Source organism: Apis dorsata, unplaced genomic scaffold (assembly GCF_000469605.1).
Source record: "Apis dorsata unplaced genomic scaffold, Apis dorsata 1.3 scaffold_655, whole genome shotgun sequence".
NCBI classification, from domain to species: domain Eukaryota; kingdom Metazoa; phylum Arthropoda; class Insecta; order Hymenoptera; family Apidae; genus Apis; species Apis dorsata.
Genome location: NW_006263844.1, coordinates 65,752 through 73,678, shown reverse-complemented (window position 1 = coordinate 73,678; position 7,927 = coordinate 65,752). Strand labels below are relative to the sequence as shown.

General features: G+C 36.7%; 1 protein-coding gene across 1 annotated transcript in view; it reads right to left on the bottom strand.

Moving 5' to 3' along the window:
• The window catches only part of LOC102674406 (division abnormally delayed protein-like), a 67,197-nt gene that overhangs the window by 15,606 nt on the left and 43,664 nt on the right, over window positions 1-7,927 (bottom strand). The window lies entirely within an intron of this gene.

Here is a 7,927-nt window from a genome sequence, read left to right as displayed (position 1 = left end):
GAGAGAGAGAGAGAGAGAGAGAGAGAGAGAGAGAGGCTGGGTGGAGTGGGGTGGAGGAAATGGAAGAGACAAGTCTGCGGAACGAAGAACGGGGAAGAGCGGAAAAAGCGGTTAGGAGAAAGTGAAATAAAGAAAAGCGAGTGAAAGGGAGACGGGCAGAGGGGGAGATAAAGAAGAGAGAAAAGGTGCACCGTTGCGCACGAAGCCTAGGTTCCGCCCGCGGGATTATTAATCAACGAGCAGGCGGCGCGGAGCTCTTTAAGCCACCGTCACACCAAAACCACCAGGCTACGATGATTACGAATTTCCACCTCTCCCCCATACTTCTTTTTCATTCTTTCATCCCGTAAGAGCCAATCACCCGGTGACTCGCGAGAAATTAACCGTGGAACGCGATCGATAAGGAATGCGTTTAACCGCCGCCCTAAAACCTATATATCTATCCAGTGTTTTGTTCCAAGTGATCGATACCTTGCACGTTTTATAGCTATAAATTTTAATCTTTTAACAACCTAAGGGCAAACATAAAGATGATTTTCGTCGATCAAACGAACTCTCGACTTTTTTTTAATCTACAAGTTTTTCTTACGAGCACAAATTATTCCATTTCTATATTTGTTCATATATTGCGTGCGACGAGTAAAAAGTAAATTTGTTACCATAATTATCGTAATTCGTTGTGTTCCATTACATTGTTTCCATTACAAATATTCCAATCGTGAAAGCAGCATGTACAACGTACGATCAATAATTGAAAATATAGTTTTATGCAAATTTGAGAGAAAGAAGCATGGAGAGCCATATGTGTGCAATGGCGCTTTAACGGTATTAATGCATCGCGTCTAATTGAACAAGAAACAGGTCGATAAAACGCAACCGAGGAGAGTTGCAGTGGAGGGAAAAAGGAAACGCCACCTGTTCCACGAAGGTTGGTCTGGCAAGCGAGAAACTAGTCCGAGAGTCTCGAAAACCTGGACTGGACTGGACAGTGTCGTATAAATCGCGGACGATTACCGGCGCAGACAGGAATGCCGTTCGCATGCCACCGAGAAAGAGAGGGAGAAAATCTCGGAACCGACGTCTAGTATCTCACGATGGAAATCTAAATGAGATTCGATCCGTCGAGGAAGCCTTCCACGATTCAATCCTCGTAGCCAATCGAGGGAAAAGTGAAACCGCCTTTCTCGCCCCTCCACGGTAATTCGATCTGATCTGAACGTGGGCTTACCTTTTTTTTCTCTTTCTTCTCCGAATTCTCGCTTTCACACTGGCAGAATATTGCCAAATTTTTGCAATATAATAAATTACAATATAAAATATAAAAATAATAATATACTTTACATCTATTGTTTACTAACTAACCACATTTACGAAAAAGTGAAACCATCTTTGTAGTCCTTCGTAGTAATTCAAATTCGATTTGAACATGGGAATTATATTTTTCCTTTAATACTGGCAGAATATTGACAATTTTCGTAATATTTTGCTATAGATAATATAAAAATAACAATGTTACACTTTACGTCACTTTATCGTCAATTAACCTAACTAACTATATTTACGAAAATGAACAAAAAATTTCTTTTTTCAACGTACACGAATCGATCCTTTTCTTTCGAGAAATTCAAGTTTTCAAGTTTTTCCAATACTTTTGCGAATTTCTCATTACGGAAAATTTACGTAGGTTTCTTTATCTTTAATATTGGAACAAATATTTCTCGAACATTATAAAATGTCTGCCGCGTTTCTTTCTTTCGTTCTATGAACTGTCAATGAAATTTATTTTGCCGATAAGTTGGTCCGCGATTGAAAAATTTTGATCACCGCCATCTCGCGTTTGGACGCTCGAAGCTCCGATTTGTTATTAACATAACAGGATGCGCAAGGAGGTATTCGAGTTCGCGTGACGTCACAGAGAAGGAGAGCAATATCGTGCGAAAAGGACGGATTAAGGATAAAGGACGCCATATCGAAAAATTATTAATTATTCGCCTTTTTGCTGAAAAAAATTTCCGTACTTTTAAGCTCTTAATATTGAAACCTCGGATAATCTTCTCATGTTAATTTTAACGTGAAATTCTTTCTAATTAATTATTTATTAACTATTATTTCGAAAAATATCGCAGTTGCGAACTTTCATTTCGGAATAAACAATCGATTTATTCGATCAAAGGACAACAAAATTGTGCATAAAATTTATATGTGAACGTAAATATATATGAAGGAAGTAATGTTTCAAATACATACAATGATATTTAGAAATAAATCTTATAACAATGAAAAATTATTAAAAAAACCTTATTGCTTATCATTGTTGTTAATAAACAATTAAATAAAAAGAATTTCGCCTTAAAATTGACACGAGAAACTTGTCTGAAGCTCTAGCTACAAGATGCAAGCTTAAAAGTGCGGAAATTTTCGTTAGAAAACGATTAATCAATTTTCAACATGGCGTCTTCGATGTTTTAGATAATTGATCGCGTTAATCTTTGATAAACAATTAAATAAGAAGAATTTCGCATTAAAATTGACACGAGAAACTTGTCTGAAGCTCTAGCTACAAGATGCAAGCTTAAAAGTGCGGAAATTTTCGTTAGAAAACGAGTAATTAATTAATTTTCAACATGGCGTCTTCGATGTTTTAGATAATTGATCGCGTTAATCTTTGATAAACAATTAAATAAGAAGAATTTCGCATTAAAATTGACACGAGAAACTTGTCTGAAGCTCTAGCTACAAGATGCAAGCTTAAAAGTGCGGAAATTTTCGTTAGAAAACGAGTAATTAATTAATTTTCAACATGGCGTCTTCGATGCATTAGACAGTGCGACGCGTTAATCGTCAATAAACAATTAATTAGAAGGAATTTCGCGTTAAAATTGATGCGAGAAACTTATCTGAAATTCTAGCTTCCAAACGCGAGTTTAAACGTGCAGAAATTTTGAGTAGGAGACGAATAATTAATGAATTTTCCACGTGGTGTCTTCAATGTATTAGAAATTATTATTCCTTAATTGTTGATAAATAATTAATAGAAAAGAATTTCTCGGTAAAATTAACGTGAGAAATTTTCTTGAAGATCTGGTTTCAAGAAACGAGCTTAAAAGTACGGAAATTTTTCAGTAAAAAGCGAATAATTAATAATTTTTCGATATGGCGTCTTTATCCTTAATCCATCCTTCTCGCACAATGTTGCTCTCCTTCTCTGTGACGTCACGCGAACTCGATACCTCCTTGCGTATCCTGCTATGTTAATAACAAGTCGAAGCTTTGGATGTCCAAACGCGAGATGGCGGTGATCAAAATTTTTCAATCGCGGATCAATTTATCGACAATATAATAGACACGATTAAAAATTTAAAAGCTCAAAGAAAGAAAAAAAAATATATTTTTATTATTTCATACATTGTGTATATATTTTCACGCAAAGGGATAGAATAATTCTCGTGGAAAAAAATTACTGCTAACGATTCGTCAAACGGAATGGAAAACGCTGTACTGCGTTCTTTATATCGACCGAACAATATCAATGTTGCGGATCGAACGAGTTCAAACTTCGAGAAAAAGGTTCCCGGAAACTGTCCTTTCAACCGGTCTTCCTCGAAATTACGCTTCGTTGAAAAAGTTCGATCGCTTTTACGCGAAATAGCTTTTTCGAGGTGATATTGGATTATAAAGAGAAGAGTTGGTGGCGAAGTTTAAGACAAATTTTAAATGTATTTTTCTACAGAATTCGCATTAGCATAACGGATATAGCTTGATAATCGGTTCCATACCATAGATGCAGCGTTAAAAGCGAGGAAGCAAAAATTTCAAAATTATCGAATAATTTCCTATCGAATATCGCGTTCAATGTTAATTTTAAATTCGTTTAAAATTATCGCACTTCTCTTTTCCCGCGTTTGGAATAATTTGTAGATGGAGGATCATCGGTCATCGACGACAAACAATTATCGTTACGATCGCGCGAATAAATTGCCAGCAGTTAAAGGAACGGCGTTATGCACGCGAACGTTCTACAAATAATCGGACGAATTAATTCAACCGGCAGAAACGAAAGTTCGCACAGTTAACGTGACGATAGGCCATGTTTCTTCTCCATTCAACAGTTCCACTTTCCGTTATCGCCGACACTTTCCTTTTACACAGAACGATCTGTACATAATCTGAGGAACGAGTAAAAGCCCATACCTCAGATTTATCGAACGAATTCGATGGTATTGTCGTTATCGAAAGAGAGAGAAAGAGAAAGAGAAAGAAATATCGGAAAAAGCAGGGGTGTCATCCGTTGTTATTTCGCGCTTGTTAATGCGCTCATTTCATTAATGCGTCACGTTCCTTCCTTTCCCTTTTCATTCGTGCAATCAATTTTGATTTCGCGTTGATGAAAAAGGGTATTTAGATGTATATCGTTACATTTTCATTTTTTTTTTTTTTTTTTTTATTAAAATTATCTTCACTCTGCATGAGGTTATTATCGAAGGGAAGATTGAAAGATTCGTACGAACATGGCTGAAAAAATAATACGATATACTTTGAATATTTTCTACTTTTTTGCATATCAATGTGCATTTTTCATCGAACATCCGCAATTTAATTACACGTATTTTATATACTCGAGCAAAGTATCGTACTAAAAACTGTAATTATTAAGCTATTAAACAAGATCCCCCTCGTGTTCTTTCGCCGTTTTATCAGCCTCCTCTCCCCCGTCTTTTCTTCTCGCCCTACAGGAAAATTCGAATATAATCTTCGGGATGAACGGGATTGCTACGAGGATTTATGGAACGAAAACGCGGAACTATTCTTGTACACTCGTTCGAAAGAAAAGGTATCGCGTGGAACGAGATTGAACGGCGATAAAGGCCAAAAGAGAAGAGGGCGCTGAAACTCGAAAAACTGTACGAAGCAGAAGAGGGGGTACTTGAGGGGGGAGAGAAGGATCGTTTCGTATGATGGCGAAACGTACGGTTCGAGAATACGTTGGACAGAGATGCGTGACAGAGGTCCTGGAAACGGATCGTATATTTATACGAGGAAATAAAACGAAGTCGTCGCCCCAAGCAACAAAAGGGGGTATACGTTTCCATTTCGCGCGTCCTTCCTTTCAAAATTACTACGGTTTGTCGGATGTAAAGGAATAAGGAAGTGAGAATGAAAGAAAAAATTGGTCGATATTATATTATTTATTTATTTATTCGTTATTTCAATATTCGATTTCAAGGATTGTTTGAAATTATTAAATAATTCGTGTCTCCTCGATTCAGATCGTTTGCTCGCATTAAAAACGTGATATAATTGATCTTATATAGTTTCTTTCTTATCGTTTATTCGTGCCGATTTTCCAATACTTTCACGACAGCTTTTTTAACTTTCATCGGTATCATTTCATTTATAATAATTCGTATTGGCAATTACAAAAGAGAAATCGATGAAAGAAATTGTTTTCAAATCATTGTTTACCGCATTGGAAAGAAATCTTATTTTTACATGCATTTTTATTTCTACTATGTCATAGTTGTCGCATATAATTCAAAATGATTTGTATCTAAATCTCGATGTATTAGTGTATAGACATCCAGAATATTCTAACATATCGATATGATATAAAAATTTTTTATCTTTTATAATAATTACGATTTGTAACGACAATTTAATTTATAAATGTAATTTTATATACGAATAAGCTAAACATACTATAGATTCAGCTTTCAGCCTTGGATGACTATCCTCCTAACATAACTTCATGAAAATAAAAATAATTTTTACGATAATTTTGAATGTTCAAACTATAGCTCCTCTTTTATTACTGTGAAATGCTGTGTCAGGATTGTCAACAAAACGTTTGAAGGACTTCTCTTGCGTCCTGCGAGACTTTTTTTCAGCAGTGAATATTGTTCATTGGTGGAAAGAAGTCTCGCGGAACGAACGCGAATCTGATTGGCCAACGTGGAAGGAAACGCCTATTTTCACACATATTTTTGTTTCTATCGTGGTGTTTGTCACATATACTAATCGAGAACGACGATCTGTATCTAAACTTCCATGTGTACGTTAGTAGGACATAGAATCCAGAGAATTCTCTAACGTATTGATATAATATAAAAATTCTTTTATTTCTCATTAATATATATATATTATAATTACAATTCGTAAAAATAGTTCAATTTATAAGTGTAATTTCGTATTTCGAAAATATTTTAGCTTAAATGATTGATGTAATGATTGTAATTTTATGAAAATGAAAATAATTTTTACGATTTCGAATATTCGAATGGTGTCAGGATTCCAGCAATGAATTATATATAAAGAAGAGGAATACTTTTGTTATCGATTCACCAATCCAAAAATTAATACACATATGAACTCGGATTAAATTTATTTTAGATGAGATGTTTTATCATTATATTTTAGAAAAAGTATGGAAAAAGATATTCATGAACTTGGGGCGAAAACACGTCGTAGGGTGAAAAATAAGGCATAAATTTTTCACTTTTCCTTCTTCACTTTTCTTCATTCTCGTTAATCACTTAAACTTACCATGCTTTTCTTGGAAAATCGATTTTCTTTAAAAGCTAAAAAACAGATATCCATCTAATTTATTCACAGTAATTCTCCCGCATTGATCGGATTAAATAATAATTATCGGAAATTGCTGCTGCTCTCGGAATTCTATAAATATATACATCTATTAAATCACCATTCATTGCGCGTAATTTAACATTTCCTTCGAATTCATTTAATATCGGCTTGTAAACAAAAATTTCTAGAAAAAAAAAAAAAGAGAGAGAATCGTTGGTTGCTCCTAAATGATAAATAAAACGTCGAATAATCTCGAGATAATCCTTGGATTTGTTAGAAGACGTTCAAAGACGGAAAGGAAGTCGTGTATCTTGTTCGATGCAAATGGATGGATCCGATCCGAAGACGCGATAGACACGGCAATGGAGCGACGACAATTATTATCTATAATCGTAGCGGTGGCGATTTGCATAAAAGAAGGCAGGTTGGCTCGATCGAAAGTCGGCTTGCCCCTATTAAATCGTTCGCTCGATTGAAAATAGAAAAAAAAAACTCGTCGTGTCGCCGCGTCTCGAGAAAACCGGAGGCGGCAAGGACGCGTTCATGTACAAGTTTTTTTAAATGGAAAACATCGAGAAAGCGAGGATGAATAACGGCGACAGCGATGAGAGAGAGAGAGAAGGAAACAGACCGCGACTTCGATCGATGAAAATTAATTTCGCCCTCGAATTGAAATTTTCGAAATCCGTATTGTATTCGAGAAGCGAGACACATTTAATAATCCAAAGTATATTTTTTCCTATGTAATTCTGTATAATTGCATCCTCTTGAATAATTTCACCGTTGATCGTACTCCCTCCATTGTTCGAAGCGGTGCAAATTGTGGCGGACGACAAATGGACCGCATTGCGGAGATACAGATTTGACGCATAATACGTAGGTATACAAAAAAAGGCCATCGATAAATACATGATGGTATGTAGGACGACGGGCGGAAAACATGGCCAACAACGACGAGGTCGACGAAAGCGCGGCACGGACGGAACGATATGATGCGCGGGGCTACGAAAATAGGAGACTCGATGGCTGCCGCCGCGGTTATTATGCATGCCAACGTGTCGGATTAACTAATGTCAAAAGTATTCGAGGCGACCTTGGGACGACCCTTCACCTCGCGAAACGCAAAAAACGATCCGACAGAGCGACCGAAATGCTCGTTCCGGGCGGAACGATTCCCAGAGGGAACGAGCGAATAGGGGCACGGAAAGGAACGAGCGAGGCTAATGGCGTAATAACGGAGGAGTGCGTGCGCGCAACGTGGTACGATCGCGAATTAAAGCTCGGCCCGTCCAACGATCGTCTCGATGTGCCTCGATGACGAATAATCGCGGGAATCGAAGGATGA